Source organism: Dipodomys ordii, unplaced genomic scaffold, assembly GCF_000151885.1.
Source record: "Dipodomys ordii isolate 6190 unplaced genomic scaffold, Dord_2.0 Scaffold43, whole genome shotgun sequence".
Taxonomy (NCBI): Eukaryota; Metazoa; Chordata; class Mammalia; order Rodentia; family Heteromyidae; genus Dipodomys; species Dipodomys ordii.
In genome coordinates this window covers 3913460-3936850 of record NW_012267259.1, presented here as the reverse complement: position 1 = coordinate 3936850, position 23391 = coordinate 3913460, and the positions used below count along the sequence as shown (strand labels likewise).

General features: G+C 37.9%; 1 protein-coding gene across 1 annotated transcript in view; it reads right to left on the bottom strand.

Annotated features, from left to right (window-relative positions):
- Positions 1 to 23391, bottom strand: part of Dcc (DCC netrin 1 receptor) — a 997292-nt gene that overhangs the window by 809933 nt on the left and 163968 nt on the right. The window lies entirely within an intron of this gene.

The following is a 23391-nucleotide window of genomic DNA, read 5'->3' as shown; positions in this document are numbered from 1 at the left end:
ACAAGGTGAGAACTTCAGGGAAAAGCCAGTGACAGCACAGGATAGCCTCCCAGTGTAGAGAGAGAAAAAAACGATTTGGCAAAATAAACAAGGGAGAAAGGTAATGCTAGACTCTCATTGCTGAAAGGTATTTTAAGCAAAGAGAGAATACATATATCTTTTTTTCCTCGCCCTTTCCTGTCCTTCACCTCCACAACATCCAGACAAGAGAATCAAATGAAAGCCTTCATAAGAAACAGAATCATCTACGGCTGTGGCCAGTTTTATTAATTAAAGATTCAGAGACTCCAAAATGTGTATGCTTTAAGGGGTAACCCAGCTGCTGGAAGTCTGAATTTTTATCAAATTTTCTTTGGCAAAACATTTATGGCACTCATCAAATTCTGTGATCTATAAAAGTTTATTTTTGAAAAAGTCACTGCTAAAGATTTCAATTTGTAGCCACTGCAGAAGCTCTCGCTGGCAGGTCATATAGACAGAGTTGCCAAAAATCATCTCCCAAGGAATCCAAGCTCCAGGGCCAGGATGAGGCTGATTAAACACTGCCCTTTTTGGTGTAGGACAGAGGCCATGGGACTCTGTTGCAGAATTAGTAGAAGAGTAGAGCATAGAGTAAAGGTGTCCTGTGATAGTTCAACTTCCTCTGTGAGATTAAAAAAGTATCTGCTGAAGCCGGACCCTGGTAGCTCACACCTCTCATCCTAGCTACTCAGGAGAGCTTGAGCACTGAGTATCACAGTTCAACGCTGGTCTAGGCAGGAAAGTCCAGGAGACCCTTACTTCTTATTATACACGAAGAAATCATGAAGTGGAACTGTGGCTCAAGTAATAGGGTGCTAGCCTTGAGCCAAAAAGCTCAGAGACAGCACCCAAGCCATAAGTTTATGCCCCAAGAGTGGCACAAACACACGCACACACACGCACACACACACACACACCACACACACACACACGCCTAACTTTACAATCTGACCTGGAAAAACTTTTGCTGGAAAACTGTCCCTATTCTGTTCCTGTGTTACCCAAATATGAGTATTTCTTGAAACATGACAATCAAAGGTTGTCTGATCATTTCTTATTCCAAAACCATACTGTCCAAGTCAGCATAAGCCAGCAGGAGGCCACTCTTGTTAGACTTGACATGTTGCTACTCCAAAGTGAGGTGAGGAAGATGTATAAAATATACATTTTGTATATTTTGTTAACACTTGGTAGTAAACAGATAATATAGAATATTTCATTAATAGTATCTACTGATTTTCTTTTGAAGTAGTAATACCATGCATCAGAATGCAGTCAGCACCATCTGTTTCTTTTGCATTTTTTAGTACCACTTCTGGAAAGAACTTTAGAACAATACATATGACTCTGGGATCCTCTCATCTCACAAAGAACTCTGCCTTCCTAGTGAGTCCACTCCTCCTTCTAACAAATCTGACCAATGAACTCCTCAGATGGATATTAAATGTGTCTCTTGGTCTCCTTATACTTTAGGTTTGATTCCTATAACTACAAGTCAGTAAGCTCAATAGATTCTTGACAAGACTTAAGCATCTAATGGTATTTATCAGATCTCCATGTTACTTCTCCAGGATAAACACTCACATCTTCAATTCATGTCTCTATAACAAATTGGAATCCTTATTCTAGATGCTCTTTAATTGTCCATGGTGTTTTGGATCATGGATTCCAAACTGTACTCTAATCTCAATTCATTACAATGTTTCCTAATTCATTTTTGAAACATGCTCTGTAATGTCTGTGATCTCACAGTAGAAGTGACTAACTTTATGGTGCCATATGTCGGGTGTGTGGTTGAATTTAGATCATGTCTGCTGATGTATTTTTTTCATTTTAAAATGTGATTCAAACCTTAAAACACATTGCTACTAGTCATGAAACTATTCTTATTTGGGCAATATTGGATTCATTTTCTTTTTAAAAAAATTTTGTTGTAAAGGTGATATACAGAGGGGTTACATTTGCATAAGTCAGGTAGTAAGAACATTTCTTTTTGAACAGTGTCAACCCCATCCTCATTTTCTCAGTTTTTTTCTCTCTCAATCTCCCACAAGTTGCATAGTCCATTTTCAACATAGTGTCTGGTGACACTGCTGCATTAGTTCACCCTTTGTCCCACCATTTCTGTTCTCCCCCACCATACCTTCCCCCAAACAGCTAAATTACACACAAGGCAAAAGGTTTCAGCAATTTAAAACCACAATGAAGGGGGAACAACACAAAGAGTCAAATAAAAAACCTCTCTTATTTCAATTTCTTGAATTTCATTTCAATAAACATCATTTTATGTGATTGAGCTCCTGTGATCCTCTCCTAGGAATTTCCTCCTTTGTTCTCACTGTGTGAATTAATAAATGGGCTAAAGACTGAAAAAAGACTTTTCAGAAGAAGTAAGAATGCCTAATAGATACATGAAGAAATATTCAATATCTCTGGCCATAAAAGAAATGAAAAGCAAAACAACCTTGAAATATCACTTCACCCCAGTTAGAATGGCCACTAGCAAGAAAACTAACAATAACAGATGCTGGAGGCAATGTGGCCAGACTTAGCTTGCTGAGGTGCTTGTTCACTCCCAGAGGAAGATGAACTATCATGGGACATCTTTGCTTCATGTGGTATTTTTGCATTCATTCTAAAGCAAAACCCCACTGAACAAATAAGAACAAAAACATGTCCCTGGACTTCAACATGAACTCTAAGTGTGCCCATGTTAAACATTTATATTCACTTATTCATTCAATATTTTTGAATGAATTCTATTGAAGTAAACATTTTTTGAGTTTGCTCATTTCACAGGTTGCTTCAAAGATGAGAGTTGAATCGCTTCCTCATGGGAACTATGCATCTTCTTTCACTTTTTCTCCAGGGGCTACTTGAACATAGTAACATATCCTTATTTTTGGTATAATGGTACTATTAAAACAAGTATGAGAATTCAGCTATATAATGAAAAAGTATATCTACCTTTTCAGATATAAAAGAATCCATGAGACATGTAAACCACTCTCATAGTACAGTACTGGATGGCAGCTGACCAGAGGGTCTGGGTACAAGATCAAAGCCACAGGTTCACTTATAAACTATGAAGGGGACAAGGTCACACATTGAGAGCTGCTGGCAGATTTACCAAGAAGGTCAAAGATGAAAGGCTAAATCATGGCTACTAAGTAAGGATTAAGACCAAGGAAAATCCACTATTCTGTCACACATATGAAACCAAGCCAAAACTTTAGAAAATATTGAGGCTAGAAAGGACCATTGCACTCATCTGCCCATGCCCTTGGTTCTCCAAAAGCACTCAAAGACAAAAAAGAAATCACATTTCAAAGGTATCAGTGTCAGCACATAGAAGATTAAGGAGTCGAATTTACATTTTCTTGCCTCAAGATCATAAAAGCTCTATCCCACCATTGTAGAGAATGGACCTTAAATATTTTAACCCACCCAAGTCAATTACTATTATTATCACCATCATCATCATATTAGGACTATTATTATTTTGGCACTAAAAAGATCACCAACAGTTCTGAGGATAATGAGGAGATTTAATTAAACTTATCTTCGCAGCTCTGAGCCCGCTTGCTCTTGCTCAGTAGAGCAGAAGGAGAAGGCCATATGGTACTTGAAGAAGAATGAATTTGGAGTGAGGTGGCTGGGAATGGTGGGAAGACACTGCATTAGAAATAATTTCAGCTTCCCTCTTGGCTTCTCCACTTGTACAACACATTGCATGGGCACGTCTCCTAAAGACACAGAGCCATCTTTCTGTCATTCAGAGAATGTGGACTTTCTCTGCTCAGCTTACTGGATCAGCCTATGGGGACCAAATAAGATCAAGCCTTTGACCGACTTCCAGAACAAGAAAGCATGTTTCTGGTGTAGGTTGATCTGACACCTTCTGACCAATATCTGGGAGATTATATCATCAACTCCAAAACTTCAGTGTTGCTAGGACCATCTTTCCCTGCAATCTTTCCCATCAATCTTGCCCCTTGTTCAATATCTTTCCTTGGCAAAGGTCTCAGCCAAAGTCACAATATCTAACAGCTTACAAGAACAAATATATCAAAGAAAAGAAGAACTTTTAAGAAATATGAAAATGGAAGTTGATGCCAAGCTCATGACAGATAATCATTTTAACGACAACAAAATTAAAGCACCAGAGCATCCTCTTATAACAGAAATATCTGACTATAATCTCCAGAGATATCCTGAATGGGACTCAGAAAGCTGTCACTAATTTATTTTCATTTAAACAAGCAATAGAGTAATTTTAATGAAAATCAAATCAAATGATGAGTAATAATCTACAGAGCACAGCTTACATGTGGGTAAAGAAATTATGGTAGTCAGGAGGTGTGTTCAGATATAAACAAGATTAGAGTTTGATTTGGATCTTAGCCACACTTTAATATCAATATTTTTCTTCATTTTGTGGTCAGGGGAACCACATGTATACTTCAGAGACATGCACAGCTCATCCTCCAACAAAGAAAAACAGCACATAAAAATAGAGTTAAGGGTAATGGGAAAATATAGGATGTCTGAAGTGAAACTTAATGAGCAAGCCAAAGTAGATTCTGATGTCAACAGCAAGAAGATGACACAAACATTCTACTTTCTTCAGATTACTGTTCAATCTATGTGAAAACTGTTACTGGTAAAAGAATTTTAGAAGTTCTGACACTCAACTTTTACCTTTTCTACCTTCATCTCATTTTGTTTCTACCATTTTAATATCAAGTTCCTCCATCTCTCATTACCCGCCAACGTCTCTGTGTGTGTGTGTGTGTGTGTGTGTGTGTGTGCGCGCGCACGCGCGCGCGTGCGTCTGACTGTCTGTCTGTCGAGCATGTGCATGCCCAGTACTGGGGCTTGTACTGGGGTACTGGGGACTGGATACTGTCTCTTAGTTTTTTTTACTAGCACTCAACCATTTGAGCCCCAGATCCACTTCTGGCTTAAATGGACATAAGAATTCCATGAACTTTCCTGCCTGGGAGGGCTTTAAACTATGCTCCTTAGCTTTAGCCTCTTAGGATTACAGTCATGAGAGCTACCACTCCCTGTTTTTAACTTGCCATTTTACTCATAATAATTTTCTCTTATTAAAACTATGGGACACATTAGCATAGAAACAAATTCAATTCACCAAGTGTTTCTGAATCCCCTGATAAGTAATTTCATTGTGAGTACAAGACTAACACATCTAAAGCAAAGGATGAAATCAGAATGATAGGTTTAATTTAATAAATTAATTCTTTCTGTACAATGCATAGGGCTGGCAGGGCTATAGGAGGACTACTTGATAAAGCCTCATTTTGTGTTTCAGAAAACTGAGAGTAGAGAATGTGTGACAATAATGCAACTCTAGGAGAAGAGGTGACACATTTGTGGATTTCCACCCTCTCCAACTTTTGATGATCTGTGCTTGAAGGAGACAAAGTAGAGAAGAATGATGAGACCCAAATCATCAAGAGGTGTACTTGACTCTACAACATTTAAGAAAATCAAAAAGTTCTCCAAATTTCAAGACTACACTTCTCCATCATTGTTTTGTTTTGCTTTTTTTTATTCCTAAAATCAGAAGCCTTGGAACTTTCTTCTCTCAATAATCCTAGGATTTGTCTTAAAATCCTTGCTTTGACCTGAATCTGAGTCTTCCTGTGGCTCTCATCTGTCTGTCTGTTTTTGTCTTGATCTGTCTCTCAGTCTGTCTGTCTCTCTCTCTCTCTCTCACACACACACACACATAACTCACACATTCACACCAATTATGGTTTCTCATTTAAAAACAATCTTCCACACTATTTGTAGAAGAATGTGACTATTTCTCACATAGTTCACAAAGACAACCTAAATGAGAACTTTACCTCTAAAAATGTATATTATTATATATCAGCGGCGTAAGATTGAGTCTCGATGTTCAGGGTTGGCATTCGAGGCTCCTCAGTGAAAGGTCAACACACCTTCTAGAGAACTTGATCTTGTAGTTCTTCTCACCCTGTGAATCTGTTCTTTACCATCAGTGGTGGCATTCTTATTCTTCATGCAGCCATGTTGTCTCTTAACTGCATAGATTCACTTATATCTTTCTCTTCCACTCTGCTGATTCAAACTCTATACCTCCTGGTAGTCTGGATGTGAGATCTGACTCTGACCTAAGGTAGACTCCAGTCTATTGTAGTTCACAACTTTCTCACCATTTCATGGCACATTGCATACTACTGCTCAATAATGTCTAAGTATATGACTACCTTCTTAGATGGTAAGATAAGAAGTAGATTGCAGCTCCTCCTTTTCTTTAATGTCCTTTTATCTCTATACAGTTTTGTCACATGATGTATTTTCTGGGTTATTTCACTTATTTAAAACTAACTTTGCCATCAACATGAATTCCATTCCATTAAACAATGCCCTGTGTTAGGCACTGAAAGACATTAGGTTGGCTATGACAGAACCATTGGCCTAGATGAGGTAGCATGGGGGAGGGGTAAGGAGGGTAGCCTTAATAAATCATTAATTCCCAATAGGCTCTCCTTAAGATTGAGGATTGTCTTTCAATATTGTCTAACTCTTTTATTATCAGCTTGTTGTAAAGTAATTTCATGTTTGAAGTCAGAGCACACCCGTTTCTCTCCAGTAATGGAATGATATTGAATCTGTCTTAACCATTGTGAGCTCTTAGGAAAGGAGAAGTCACCATACTTTGAAGGCAAATGCCTTAATGCCACTAAAATTGAATGACCTTTAAAAAAGAAAATGCAATATCACATAAAAAGGAATGATACAGTTTTAAAGTCCAAAGCAACATTCGTTTCCTAGGGTGTACAGTTAAAGAAAATGAATAAACCCCAGTGTGGCTCTGATTAAAAAAAAAAGCATCCCACTATGATCAACACAATGTCTGTGAGCATCATAGGAAAGAACCAGAAGAATGTACAGGCCCGTCTTAAGAACTGATGATGGTCTGTGACTAAAACTACTGGGGATTCCCACGGACTTGTTCCTAAATGAACCAGAATTTCTAAAAATCATTATTTGTGTGTAAACCTCAGCCTGTCCACTGAGAAGTGGAGATCTGGAGGATCATTGTCGAAGGACAGCCCTGTGAAGAAACTAAAGCCTCTATTTGAAAAATAACTAAATTATATTAAGTGAAGTAGGCCAGACCCAAAGCAGCATAGGTTGCATGGTGTCCCTCATGTGTAGTAATTAGATTGTGCCCATAAATCTAAAAGTAGAAACAATGGATGGTAAAAGACAAAAAGAATTCACACTTGGACGTAATAAAAACAGGACTAGAAACATTCACACAGTGAGACCCAAGGAGGATATTCGTAGGAGAGGATGACAAGGGCTCAATAGCTATGTGCATATGACCATATAAAACATGACTTATCGAAATGGACTCCAAGAAATGGAAACAAAAGGTTTTCCATTTTACTTGTTGTGATTTTTTTTCTGTTTTGCCTATTTTCTCCCTGTTTTTATTTATTTCTGTACCTTTTGTCTTGTATATAACTTTAGCTTATTTGGGGAGGGGGAGGGGAAGCAAAGAAATGGGACAAAGGGTAAGCTAATTCAGCAGTGGTAGTCAGCAGATACTATGGTGGGAATGAACTATATATACAGCTTGCAGGGGAGGAGGATTGGGAGGGAAAAATTGGGAGAAAATGAGGGAAGAAGTGACACTGTTCAGAAAGAAATGTACTCATTATCTGACCTATGTAACTGTAACCCCTTGTACATCATCTTTACAACAAAAGGAAATAAATAAATAAATAAATAAAATTATTAAAATAAAAAAGAGGTGAAGATGTGGTTATCTTCCTTTCAAACACAACATCATAAATTCAAATAGCAGCACCACCAGAGGGGGGAAAGAAATTTAGTTGTTTTAACAAATAAAAATCATTTAAAATAATATACAATTTATATAACACACACATATATATTTATCATGGACATGCCATTTTGGAACATGAATACACTGAAGAATTGAGCTAATGAATATGTGTATTATTGTTCCTTTATGTGCATATGTGTGTAAGATAGACAAACAGAAAAAGGGAGGGGGGAGAGGGAGAGAGAAAGAGAAAGAGGCAAAGGCCCATGCTGGGTTTGGGCCTCCTATGGTCTCCTGGGGATGGGGAACCATGGCTATATCCAGTGGCTGGTTAATTGTTGGAATGAATGGCTTAGTTCTGTGTTAAGAAGATCTTCCAAGGGTTGATTCATTTACAGATGGAATCTGGGAGGAAAGCACACAGTTTTCATTGTTAGCAAGAAGAGAGAATCCTATAGGTAAGACCAGAAGACAGACAGAAAATCCTGACATTCATGGGTAATGGGAAATATCTGTAGAGTATTCATGGATTTGATCAGAGCTGCACACAGGGCTTTGAGAGGTGGAGGGGAGGGCGGTCAGGGATGTTCCAAACCCACTAGGCCCATTGTTTGGCTTTGAAGAACTGGCATGAGTCACAATCACAGTTTCTTTCAAGACTGAAAGAAACACTTTTTATCGACAGACACATGAAAGCCATATGATATTGTCTTTAGGAATCTAAGGCTTTGTGTTTGTTGTGTGATTAGGAATCCAAGCCTTTTTCTTTGTGTGTTATTTCTGTGTGTGTGTGTGTGTGTGTGTGTGTGTGTGTGTTTTCCAAACCTGTATCACTTAGTAAAATGAGGTGGCCACAGGAGGTATAAAATGCATACAGCTGTGGACTGCAGCTGCCTCCCCTAGAATATGAAGTCTCCAAGTTACAAATCCTAGGAGATATTTATATCCAAGAAGAGGATTTCCGCTAACTATGTGTTTGCCTCCAGGCAACAGCTTCCACAGGCACTGTGTTTGCTTCCCCACATTCAATGGAAAATATCAATTTTCAAAAGTTAAATTTCCAGAGATCTCATGCCACAAAACAGCTTAATTTTAGACCCTCTGAAAGCTAATAATTTCCTAATTCTTCCCAACAGTCTGACTTATGCTTTGTAACCTAAGTCTAAATATATCACAAAGGAAAGTTTTAAATATTACTTTCTCCATTCATTTACTTATTAGAATTGCATTTATTTATTTTTATTTATTTCCTGAAGTAAAAAGCACAGCAACTTATGGTTTTGAGTTTGTATGTGTCCTCTAGAATGGAGATCGTTTTCTGATGATAAGGACTTGGGGAGAAACTTAGTATATATATATTTTTAAAAACATAGTACAAAAAGAATTAAATCCAGTGATCCCAAACTTTTAAGAGCATAGGCTGCAGTGTTCTCTTTTGATACTTTTTATCTCCTTAAGGGCAATTAAAATCACAGAGGCACTACACTGAATCTCAGTCTTCTATGAAGAAAATGGTCATCAAATCTGCTTTTGTGAAAAGACCTGATTGTCAGCAATACAGAATTTGAACAGCATCAACTCGGTAAAAATATATTTGTTTTGTTTTCCTTGGGAATTAAGCTTCTTTCATAAAACATGGGAATGTTCACTCAGAAAGAATCAAAATCAGTAATAAAATAAAAGCCATTGTGTTTTGAAAGGAAGGAGGCTTATCTGGGGAATCAAAGGAACTGGAGTAATTTCTATACATTTTAGAAGAAGATACAGATATAGGATTAAATCAAATAATACAGTGGGTTTTGCTTTTCCCTGCCCCACCTCGAGATTGGAAGCCATGTCAGAAATCTGGAACACCGCAATAAAAGCCATCTTTCCCAAAGAACAAGAAAGTTCTAATTTGATTGAAACTTTTGAGATTTACTGAAGATTTTTAAAAATTGATTCAGTGGTGTCTTCCTTGCAATTGATTAATTTCTCTTTAGCTATGCAAAGTTATGTCTGCTGTGGTGTTGTATCTCTAAGTCACTCTAATGGAGAAAGTTAAAAAATTGCATTGAATAAAAATATTTGAGGTAGGAGCAATTGCTTACTCCTTAGCCGGCTTGTCCCAGGGCCTCCATTTTGTCTCTACACAGGCAAGTACTTCTTAAAGTGCCAACCTGATCGATTTTGTCTCCCCTCTTGGAGCACTGGAGTGTGAGCCCTTCACAGTCTGGCTCCCAGACCCTTGTGTGCTTCTAATTCACCACTTCTCCCAAATGCCCATCATGCTCTCTGTTTTCCAATCCTCAACTGTATTATTACTTGAAAGTATCATGCAGTTTTGTTCTACTTCATGGGACTCTGTCAGATCTTGGGTTTGAACTCAACCTTCCCCATTTTGTTTCCATTCCCGACTTTTTTTAATGTTGGTGCCAGTACTTAGTCTTGAACTCAGGGGCTGGGCATTGTCCCTTAGCTTTTTCACTCAGGGTTGATGATCTACCACTTGAGCCATAGCTCCACTTACAGCTTTTTGTTTTGGTGGTGGTTAATTGAAGATAAAAAGTCTCATGGACCTTTTACAATCCAGGCTTGCTTTGAACTACAATCCACAGATCTCAGCCTCCTAAGTAGCTAGAATTACAGGCATGAGACACTGGCACCCAACATTTTAAAGCTGTCTTCTCATGGAAGTGTATAGAACTCTCCAGACCCATCTATGGAAATAGATCTGTGCTCTCTCTGGCTTTGCAATGAAATCTCTCACATCACTAAACATTTGGCATTCTGCAATCTGCAATTTGTTTTATTCTTATGAAAGCATTTTAAAGATATTTTAGATATTTTAAGGTAGTTTATAAGATATTTTAGAAATTGGAATCTGTGTTTTCCTGGTACATATTAGGAGTGCTAAGGACTGAGTTTAGAAAATTCTTGATTTTGGTGGAATATATTCTTTTGGGTTTTTAATAGAATGGATTTTGAACTTTCATATTGTCACCCGGAGGACTGGTTTTATGTTTTATAAAAGCTTTCACTTTTCAATAAGCCTCCCAGACAATTTTTTCCAAATTAATTCCAATGTTATGAGCATCATACCATTTTACTGGACAGTATAATTTGCTGGACATTATTGCCAACATCTAGTTATAAAAATTGTACCAACAACTTTCACAAAATTCATTGGCTTAATGAGCAATGCACTATGGATGACATGGTCAGCTCAAGTTTACCTGTGCTCACAACTTGGGGTGTAAGGAGTAATAAGGACTGTCAATCACAAAAAGAATTCTTGTTTTCTTCTCTCACTAGGGCATGATGTCCCATTGATGTGAGCCTTTCCAAAACAATGGAAGCCAGCATAAGGATACCCCACATCCTAGGCTTATCACAAACCAAGGGGAGATTTCAGACAATGGCAAGGCACCAACCTACCCAGAAATTGGATCTTGAAATATTATGCTTTGTGAGAAGATTCCACCGTGGAAGGTGATGTATGATTACTGTCACTTGTTCTTTGATTGATTATTGATCGTAATCATCTGTTCTCTTCCATGGTGGAGCTGGCTATAATTCCACACAGTGACTGATTATGCCACATCCCTTCTTCTGAAGGCAACTTATGCATATTGCCGTGCAAGATAAATTACTCATTGACAGTGGGGGATGGGAGAAAGTAGTAAAGGAGTGACTGAAGTTTATTAGTGACTTAATGATATATTGCATTCAATATCTGCATTCCAGCTATACATAATGAGGTTGGACAAAACTTACAATAAGAAGCCAATATGTCAGGGGGGTTAGCTACCAGATTATTTGCCAGTAAAATGAAATACTATAATGCCTTTGACAAGCCTAATGGAAATTGTGTTTTCAAAACAAGTCTTAATAGTTAACTTACATTTTAAAAACCTGTGAAAAATCACTAATGAAGTACCTTAAATATAAAATATTTTCCCTAGATTTCTCTAGTTAGGATCCAGAAGTAATAAGTATTAGCAACAAAATTTTTGCTTTCAATGTGCAATGAAATATTTACTCATTACTTTTGCTAAATTTGTGTTAACTAGACTTTCAGAATCATAGTATCTACTACTGGGCTAATACATATAAGGCTTCAGTAAATATTTGTGTATTGAATTAATGAATGTTAATTTCTTTATGGGCAACATGACTTAAGAAATAACTTAGTTCTATCAAATTCAAATTCCTCATTTAAATAAGCATACCAACTATATGAATTCATCTAATGAAAAGCAAGACAATATATAGACTAGTCTGTTGGGGATTGGAGGAAATAAGGTTTTGTTTACAGGCAGAATTAAGAGGATCACAGTTGAGGACCATCCTTCACACAAAAATAGTTAGGAGACTATGTCTCAAGACACAAGCCAGTCCTTATACATGCCTATAATCTCAGCTACTGGAGGTAGAGGTAGAGATATCACCATGTAAGTCTGGCCATAGGCAAAAGTACAAAATCTCCATCTGAAGAATAACTAAAGAAATAAAGTCTGAAAGTGTGGTTCAAGTGGTAGAATGCTCATGTGATAACGTGAGTTGAAAGCCCAGTAGCCAAGCTAAATGCATCCTCCTCAGTGAGCCTTGATTTAAGGTGTGAATTCTTCGTTGGCACACCATGCCTTAGATCATAAGATTTGATGAGATAATACATGTAAACATTTAACATAGTTCCTAGTACTACATAAATAGCATTTTAATACAAGGGAATTCAGACAGCATGTTTCTTACCACTATTATTTATTTTTATTTTTTTAATTTTTATTTTTGTCAGCCATGGGGCTTGAACTCTGGGCCTGGACGCTGTCCCTCAGCTCTTCAGCTTAAGGTGAACGCCTTATCACTTGAGCTACAGCGCCACTTGCTTACTACTATTCTTTAATCCATGAATGATGAACAAAGTGTGGTAGAGAATATTGTTTCATTGACAAAAATATGCAAAGTACTGATGTATGCTACAGCATAGCCAAAGCCTAAAATGGTTATGTCAGGTGAGAACAAGCCAGTAACTAAAGCTACATACTCACCACATAAAGATTAAAATGGCTAATTTTTTAAAAAATAGTCTTATCATCAAATAAGAGTAAGGATGCAGGAATATGGATCACTGACACATTGTGGGTTTAAAAATAAAATGGTTTGTCTATCCCTGGAAAACAGCTTTGCAGTTTCTTATGAAACTTGCATGTATTACCATGTGGCCCAGTACTTGGCATTCTTAGGCATCGATCCCAGCGTAGTGGAAATGTATATTCACACACAAAAAAATTTGTTCAGAACTGTTTGTAGCAGCTTTATTCATAGTAGTCCAAACTTGAAATAGGTCAAATGTTTTTCAGTGTGCATATGTACAAACAAACTGTGGCACTGAGATAGCATGGAAAAATACTCAACAAATAAAAGAATGAGCTACATCTACATGAAGCATCCTGGATAATATCCAAGGATGATAAGCAAAAACATTTTAATCCAGAAATGTGCATGCACGTGTGTGTGTGTGTGTGTGTGTGTGTGTGTGTGTGTGTACGCACGCGTGCAGGCACACGCATCTTGCTGGTTTTAAGGCTTGAACTCAGGACATGGGTGCTGTTTTTGAGCTTTTTGTGCTCAAGGTTATCAGTCTACCACTTGAGCCACAGGTTTACTTCCAGCTTTGGAAATACGAGTCTCATGGACTTTCCTGCTCAAGTTGGCTTCAAACCACAATTCTCAGCTCTCAGCCTGCTGAGTACCTAAGATTACAGAGGTGAGCTACCAATACCCAGCTAGGGTCCAGTAATTTTGATTCTGCTTCTATAACATTTTCAAATAGCTTTCAAACCTAGAGGACATCCAGGCATCAGTGGCTCATGCCTGTAATTCCAGCTGATATTTGGGGACCACAGTTGGAAGCTAACATGTGCAGAAAAGTCTATGAGACACTGATCTCCACTAGAACTACCAAAAGGCTGGAAGTAGATCTGGGGCACAAGTGGTAGAGCTCTAGCCTTGAGCAAAAGAAGCTCAGGAAAAGCACCCAGGCCCCGAGTTCAAGCCCCAGAATTGGCACCAAAAAATAAAAAAGTAGAAGACAAATTAGTGGCTATCAGGGATTAACAAATCCAATCATCACAGAAGACCACAAAGATCCTTTATAATCTTGAAATCATTTTCATATTGACTGAGATACTGTCCCATGCAAGACACATCATTTTACAATAAGCATGTGGTACGTGCACACAAATAAATCAGTATTAGTGACCCTGGGGAAATCTGAGTAAGATGGATGGATTTTATCGACGCCAGTTTTGTTATCATCCTATGGTACAGGGGTGCACAGTGCCACCATTGGTGGAAACAGGGGGTGGGGTGGGGAAGGGATACAGGAGAATTTTCTATTGTGTTTCTACAATGGCATTTGAATCTAACTCTCTCAATAAAAACTCCTATTACATTCTTTGAAAGGATGTAAAAACTGTATGATTCTATTTGCATCAAATATCCACAACTAGCAGAACCACAAGGATAAAAGTGGATCCATGGAGCAGGAACATGAGTGGAATCATTCTGTGGATTCACTGGGGAGGGGCTAGGAAGTGGTGAACATGGCTGACAGTTGATATACCTGAATCTTCTCTTTAAGGTGATGAATTATCAGCAACTTCCTAGTAGGTTTCTTGATGTGTTGAATATATTACAGACAACTGAATTGAAGACTTTGAAAGGGTGAATTTCATGTTAGGTGAATGATAGATCAGCTGTCTGAGACAGTTTGTCTCTAGAAATGGATAGGACAGTAGCCCTCAGGCCCAAGAAAAACAGGACAGAGTTTTGCAGACACTTGTTTGCTTATGGCCCTCTGGGCTGGGATCTCTTTCCTTTCCCATTCAATGAGTTATATTTTTAAGGACTTTCCCCACATTCCCGTTACACAGTAGTGATGCCCACTTCTCAGCCATGGTCTTTATGTGGACCTGAATAGAAGGTCAGGTTCCTCGGACACATCTCAAACACATCACTTGCCAGAAAGATCATTTGAATCCAAGTTACTGTCACTCTGTACTTTCTATGAGTACTATACAGAGTGCTTTGCAATGATGACTTAAGTTCTTGAAGGTACTTTTGTGAAACTTGCATGTGATCTCTCCAGTTTCCACAACCATTTCCCCCCTGTGGTTGATTACTTTTTTTATTAATAAGTTTTTTGTGAAAATACTGTACAGAGGGGTTACAATTACATGATCAAGGTAATGAATGCATTTCTTATCAAGCATTGTTGCCTTCTACTTTGTTTCCCCTTACCATCCCTGCCCTGCCATCCCTCCTTCCCCCCCTGCCCTGGCAAAGTTGTAAAGTTCATTTTTCGACATAACATATTGTACATCTCATTGTTGCAATGGGTCCACCTGTATCCCTATTTAAACAATTTGTTTTTTCCCCTCCCCTCCCCCAATTAAACCAACATCAAATACATTTTTTTAAAAAGAACACAAAAATTGCAAGGCACTGGTGGCTCCAATCTGTAATGCTAGCTACTCAGGAAGTTGAGATCTAGGATCACGGTTCAAAGCTAGCCCAGGCAGCAAAGTACCTAAGACATATATCTCCAATTGAAAGAAAAAAATTCAGAGACAGTGCCCAGGCCCTGAATTTAACCCCTGGATGAGCATATAAAAAAGAAAACAAAATTTAAGACTAGATAGATAGATAGATGATGGATAGATAGATTTGATATGAATTCCTCTCCTTCCTCTTATACAGAATACATTGACATAGCATACTTTTGTTGAACTTTCCCCTTAAATTCTGGAATATTTCCTTCTTTAATAGGAGAAGCTAAATAATAATTTTTGAATGTAGAATTAGTTTTGCACACAACCCCCACCTCTAATACATACATAAACCTAGTACCCACTAGGATCTAGTTATAGGTTTGATAATGGTTGTAAAGACAATCACAAAAAAAAATAAAATAAAAATCGAAGTAACATCTCTCTACCTTTTGTATCACATAAGTGGAAGAGCTGAAGGTGGTTATGGAGATGAGACAGGCCCACAGAGGTGATTAGATCTAGGGTTCCAAAAGGTAGTTTGTGGATTGGGAATTGAAATTTTTTCTTATTATATGTGTAGTTTTTAAGGTCAAGAACAAAAGAGAGAATGGACGCCAGACAACAATACTGAGTAAGGTTTGCCAGCCAGGAAGAATTTAAGTAAGTAAATGAGGAAAGAAAGAAAAGAGGGGGAGGAAGAAGAAAAAGAAAACTGATTAAGCCAGTGGAGTCACGCAGGCTATACATCAGCAAGAAAAAAAATGCGTAGGAAGGAGGAAGTATGATATATTAAGCACCTCTCTCAGGAAATAAGTTTGATATTTTTAAATGTGAAATGCAAACCATATTGTAATGAATATATTGCCCTACTTTTAAATATTTAAACTGTTTTATCTTTTGACTATCATATTTCTTTATTTAATGTTGGTGTTGAAATGATTTAAAAAAAACAATTTTGGCAAATTGGAATAGAACGTCAGTCTTTTTTTCAGTCTGCTTTTCAGGATTTATAGTGGCGCTTTTTTTCTACAGCCAACTCTATAAGGAATCCTTGTAGAGCAAAGCCTTAGGTAGGTTTCTATTGTTGGTATGCGTCACACACTCCTGGATGAGTTTGTGAGATTAATAATACACTGGGTAATAGCTCGACTCATTTGTTGAAAGACAGCCATAGAGAAAAAGGCATTTCCTCCACAAAAGCCCAGGAGAGAGGAGACTGTTTACAAGCAATGACTATTTCAGAGAAAATGTGTGAACTCTCTAAAGATCACCCCACTATCACTGTAATTAGTAGAATAAATAGGGAGGGCATTAGAGACTTCAATGTCTTCTTTTTTCTTACAATCTCTTTGGATGAAATGTCAACGTGTATTTGGAATTCACTAAAGCTTCCAGGAATGACCTAGACCTGTCTCATGGGAAGCTGATGCATGCTCCTAAGACTTGCTCGGATCTTGATACTTTACACTCACTGCACAAGAAACAAAGAAGTAAAACTAGTATGCTATTTGTGCTATGCTCTAAAACATGAATTCAGATACAAGGGGAATGCTTTTGGAATAAGAGAGTGAAGATGTGGGTCCTAGAGCTTTCGATAACTTAGTTGCTATGCTTTGAGAAATAGTGAGATGTTAATCTTGCTATATGGTAGGGCAGAGACCACAGCTGACCAAACCATAGCTTTTATTTCTTTTCACTGAGTCCCTCCCTAGACACCCTTTGCCAAGGTACATACATCTGTTCTGAGTCTTTAGGACAATTTGGCAACAATCCTCACCTTTTATCTATGTGGACACAGACTCCTTTACAAGTGCTGAAATCGACCACACCAAGTCCTACCCAGATTTTGGCAGAGATATTAATGAAACCTGGAGACAGATCAATAAGAAGTGTATGTTCTGTTATTCCAGCTTACTGTTTTTCTTGCTGAATGAATTTGGGTGATCACTTAACAATTTTAGCTATGTAACTCCACGTTCAAAAATTCTCTTCTCCTCTCTCTTCTTTTTCTTCCCTCCTCCTCCCCCTACCTTCCCTCTTCTCCCCTCCTCTCCCTTCCTCTGCTCTCCTCTATTCTTTTCTCTTCCACAGTGTTTCTTCTCTCTTTTTCTGTAGCATGTGCCATTTCTCAAAGAAAATATGATGGTTCTTGTCAACTTAACATTTGCCACAAGAATAAAACTGTAATGTACATGAAACCTTAAAGAAACTAAAAATGCTCCAATTGTCTGTTAATGTTTTCATATCTAATATGGATCCTATTACACAATATATCTTAACTTTAGTAAAGCATACCCATAGCTTTTCAGATACATTAAAATGTGGAATTTGAGTTTAATTGGACTATATTGTTCTCTATTAGACAATTTTTGTTACATAACTTTGCTAAATTTTTCCATTTGACCAGAGAGAAGGATAAATCTTAAATCACCTAAAAGGGACTCAGAAATGAAGGTTTGATTTTGATTTGCCATAGTCTCCTACTCTGCCATAAGATAGGCAGATGCATTCCCTTCTGCAAACCTCAGTACACATTTTCTGAAAGCAGATACTGTTATCTTTGCATCTCAAAGGAGATCCTAATAAGGAAGAAGTTACAAATTGGATGTTTCTTCTGGGCAGAGCTTTCAGGGTCAGAAATGATTCTTTTATCTACAGTTCTTGTGTGCATGTGTGTATGTGTGTATGTGCGTGCGTGCGTCTGTGTCAGCTGTGGGGCTTGAACTCAGGGCCTGTTCCTGAGCCTTTTTGTGCTCAAGGTTAGCGATCTACCATTTGAGCCACAATGCCACTTGCAGTTTTTGAGTGGTTAATTGGAGATAAGAGTCTCAAGGGGACTTTTCTGCCTAGGCTAACTTGGAACTGCAATCCTCAGATCTCAGCTCATGATTAGCTAGGATTATAGGTGTAAGCCACCACCACCTGGCTCATCTACAGTTCCTGAGCATGAGTGAGAACAATAGACTATGGCCTGGCAGCTACAAGAAACACGTATATTATGGACTCTGACAAACCTGAAAAGATGTTTAAGTCCTGAGGAATAAGCACTGTGCTGCTGCCATAAACAGATTCGTAATCCAATGGGAGCACAAATGTGTTTCTTATTGGTAATCTTTTTTACATATTAAACAAAGTTTAGGAAAACATGATATCTTTTATCCTGGAGCACCAGACCCAAGGGTCAGCACTCCTAATTGTCCTGGTCCATTGAAAACCTGTAGTGACAGGCTGAGCCTCAACTGTGCCCGCAGCCTCTCCTAGAAGCAATGGTATGAGTGAACATAGCTTATGGTTTGCTGTAGTTTCATGACAGAAGAGGGATTAGTTTCCAATATGTAACTCAAGCAGCCAATCTGTGTCAGTCACAAATGGCTGACCCGTTTGTTGCTAACCAGTGGCATAAACAAACACTCTGACTTGGCCAATCACATCTTCTACCTTGGAAAACTAAGAGACCAAGTGGTACTAAGAATGAACCTGAAAATATCAGTAAGCCAAAGAATCAGAATAAAAGTCAGTAGGGTATGAGCTGAGATCAGCCAGTGTTTCCCTAATGGTTAAGCCCTGTAGCGGCAGCCAGGAATTTCTGCTCTCCAGGACAGAGCAATGTGCTACCCGGTTCAACAGGGCTGCTAGACAGTCACAGGCCATATGTCCAGTTCCTGAGCCAAGGCTCCAGTTTCTAGGAATTTGGTCATGTTACTGCCCTTACCCCTCTTTAAAACCTGGCCTCTTAAATTTTTTCTCGATTCTTGTATGAAATCCAGACACAGGGTTATAATCCATAGCATCTTTATATTTACAAGTATATGCGTCATAAATCTCCTATTTCTAAGGCCAAGTAAACTAATCCTTATTCCTAGTCCTAAAAAAGTTTGAATGTGAAATATATCTCTGATATATATACATATATATGTATGTATACTATATACATATATAATATGTATGTATATACGTATATAGTATATATTTATATCATATGCATATATATGTATACTCTATACATATATATGTATACTCTATACATACTATATACATATATACTATATATATGTATATACATATACATATATACTATATATATGTATACTATATACATATATGTGTAGGTTTATTATATAAATACATATTTCTATCACTGTGCATTATATAATAAATGCAGAAGAATGAGTGTAATAAAGGAAAGTGAAAAATCTTTGCCTTTGTGTTCATGCAATAAAATGCACCTAATGCATGAGCAGAGCAGCTCATTACACAAGTATCTTCATCAGAGAACATGAACCACTTGTCTCTTTGACCACAAAGTCTGTAACAAGATTCTACAACACCATAAGCTATAATAAGGAGCAAGGACAAGATTTGAGACTTTAGAAATTCAGTGTTTCCTCCTAGCCTTTGGTCAAAGCAGCCAAATTTGTCTTGCTGACCCCAGGTACGAAATGTGCTGCCTGGAACATGATTCTGTGGAGGTAAAGCAAAGCTCTGGAGGACCAGTGTCACCGATCCTTCCCCAGAGCTGGCTGTGGCTAGATGCTCTTGACCTAATGATCTACCTAATGCCAAGCAGGTAGAGTAATTTCATTTTCTTGAAAATACTTTTACCAGTCACAAAGAGATCCAGATTAACCTCAAGAATTTGTGATTGAGATGGAATGGTGCAAAGAAAATGATGGTTTTGTGCAGGATTCGCTGCAGACTGATACAATGGGTCAGCTCCTTCCAATATTCCATATTAATGGCCTAAATCATTACATATGTAAACATTAATAAGCTCATTTAGCAACCAGTGAACTCTACATTTCTCTAAAGCATTTGCTTTCATCCTTGCCCTGAAGATAAACAATTGGGAGAAAAAAAATAACCATCATTTAAATGTAATTAAGCTTAATAATGACTCAAACTTGTCATCCATAAATCATGACCAATAAAACATTCCCACGGAAAGACTCATTGGTGGAAATCACTAGGTAGGCTTCTGTTGTGAGAAAAGACCCACTGTTTTGTGTATTAATACATAGCATCTCTTTGTTTAAAGAAAGGCTCTGTTTATTTCTTTCTCATGCCACTCCCAGAGCCTTCCCACAGTGTGTGGATATATTACTGTTGAGTTGAAAAGGGGCAGAACAAATTGCTCTACGTCTAGCTTTCTACATGATGCCGCCTCACAGGGATGCTCCCCTTCACAGAGAAGAAAGATACATTTGCAATGGAGCTCCACGTTAATCCCAGTAGATGGAAATCCACTAAAAAGCCTTAGATTATACACTGATCAGAATGATGCTCTCTCCAGCCGACAATTTTCACAAGAAAAGCATTTTCATGAGATTTCTGTTGCTTACCTGGTAAGAATATGTCGATGTATAACTTTAGATATTTAAATGTGACCACCTACAGATTACTGTATCTAGTGAGGATGGATGCAGTAGCTCTTGCCTGTAATCCCATAGGCGGGTATCAGAAGGATTACTGTTTGAGGCTAGCCTTGGCAGAAAGAGAGGCGTCATTTCAACCAACAAGCTTGGTACGGTAGAACACGTGGGTATTTTCAGCGACTGAGAGAAATGGGTAGGAGAATCATTGACTGAGGCTGATACTAGGTGAAAAGAAAAAGACCTGTCTTAAAAAATAACTACAGAATGAAAGTGCTTGGGCATATGGAATAAGAGAGAGAGGGCTTTGCCTAGCAAGCAGGTGGCCCTGAGTTCATACTACTACCCACCCCAAACAGAAAACCAATTATTTCAGTGGATATTTGTATCATGATGGTCTCCCTCACTGGATCACTACACACAGGACATCTCACTATGTTCTAGTTAGATGCTACCTAAAAAGATGGATCTATGAAATAAACCTGTGTGAACATTTGCATGTACAGATACACATCCATCAACTGCGTACGGGAAACATACTTGAAGCCCATGTTCTGTTAGCTATGTAGATATCATAAATAATGCTGGCTTATCTTAATATATTTTGAAGCATATCCAGGCACATTACCCTTTCTGAATTGTGGTGAATTATACAAAGAAGCAACTCTACTTCTACAGATGAAGATCCTGATAGGTGTCTATGCTGACATGAAGCAGAGATGTTTAGCTTCAAATCCAAGTCTTCTGCATTTTCATTTGGAGCATTTGAAGGGCCAGGCTATTCTGGATTGTAATTTACTGAGTCACAGGTGCACTACCCACCACGGGGCATAAAGATCTCATTTTGTATCTCTGATGTGTGGGAGAAGGCCTGAACCTGGACAGCTAAATTCACCGGGCTTAGAATTCTAATTGCTAGGCCAATAGCCACCTCTATTCTCCCTTAGCTCCTCCCCTCTGTCCAACTCTGATTTGTACCTCTGCTCTCTTTCCACTGGACCTTTTCAGAACACTGTTTCAGGCTAAGTCTTTCACCTCCCCGAACACTGCCTCCAGTGCTTGCTTGCTTCTTTGCTTAATTATATGCTTGGTGTTTTTTTTTTTTCCCAAGAGCAATACTCACTCAAAAACATCTGGAGGAGAAGAATGAGTGAACTCTGAACTCTTCACACAAGAAACATCTGAATCAGGGCTAAGGTCATGTGTTCAAAATAAAAGCTGCATAATATAAAACTATAATAATCTTGGCCAGTGTGAATTTAGATGGAACAAAAATGAACATTTTCATTCAGCAGATGATACAAATGAGGTTCACAAAGATATTATAACCCAAGTAAGCTACAACAGTAAATAATAGAACTCATCTCTGGCTTTTTTATTCCTCTGATACTATTTCTCTGCCATCAATCTTGGAGAGTTAAAAGATTTAACAAGTGCTTAATTTCCAAATGGTTATACTTGATTGGCCTAGAGACAGCCAAACAATAAAAAAAAAAAAATGTAGGCTTTGTAGGGCTACAACATCTTCATTACCACAAAACACTACAATAATTAAAGTTCAGAAAAGGTCCATAAACTCCCTATAAATTAGTGGGCACTGCAGTATCTAAATAAAAACCTTATTTACAAAAATGAATAGGTGGCTGGGTTTAGTTTACAGGCTACCTTGGGCAATAAATACCTATGGGTAAGTAAAAGTGGAGTTGGAAAGGGTAGAAAGCTGGCATGCAAGAAGATATAGTTTCTAGGGAGCTAGTCTGGATGCTGGCATTCCTTTAGCAAATGAGCTAAAGCAATCTACCAACAAATACAGAACGATGTCAGATTCCCCAAACATCTAAGTGGTGGGCGGAGCAGACAGAATACTTTGGCTTCCAATCGGCAGCATGGGAAAATCTTCCTTATGTCAGAGTAGAAGGAAATGCTCATTTACATGGTGACTAATTGCCTTCTAAATGCCAGATACTGCTTAGAACACTTTTAAGGACAACTTTGCTTTATCCTTAAAAATAATCCATAGAGAGATCCTGCTACTGTTTATTTTGAAGATAAGAATAACTCACAGAAGTTATAATAACAACTCTACCAACAATTCAGAGAGCCAAGATCTCGATTCAGCTTTTCTTTACCGTGTAAAACTATATTCCTCCTACAAGCAGAAGATCTATAAAACAGAAATACTCTTGGTAAATTATCCATGGGAATCATTTTGCTTGACCTTCCATGAGACTGTGGTATTTCCGATAAAATTTCTAATTAGAAAACTATTTCCTTGTCTTCTATCTCCCATCCTCCATTCTCAGAGATGTTGGTCTGGAGGAACACAAGACAATCAAAGCTCCTGAGATCTCTTTGTCTTCACTGCAAACCACTGCAAATCATTGATCCTGTCTTAGGAACTTTATTTTGTTCAAAATAAATACTGGGATAGGATGGACCCATGCAGTAGCTGATAGCTCTGTACAAATTAACAGTAGTGACTGATAAAATACTTGCTGACTATAGATAATACAAGTAGCCATTTACTTAATAAACTATTTCTAAGAAGTTATCACTGAATTAGCAGAAAAATGCAATTTAAATATAATAGGTTAGGAGCTTCTTCAAGAGATTT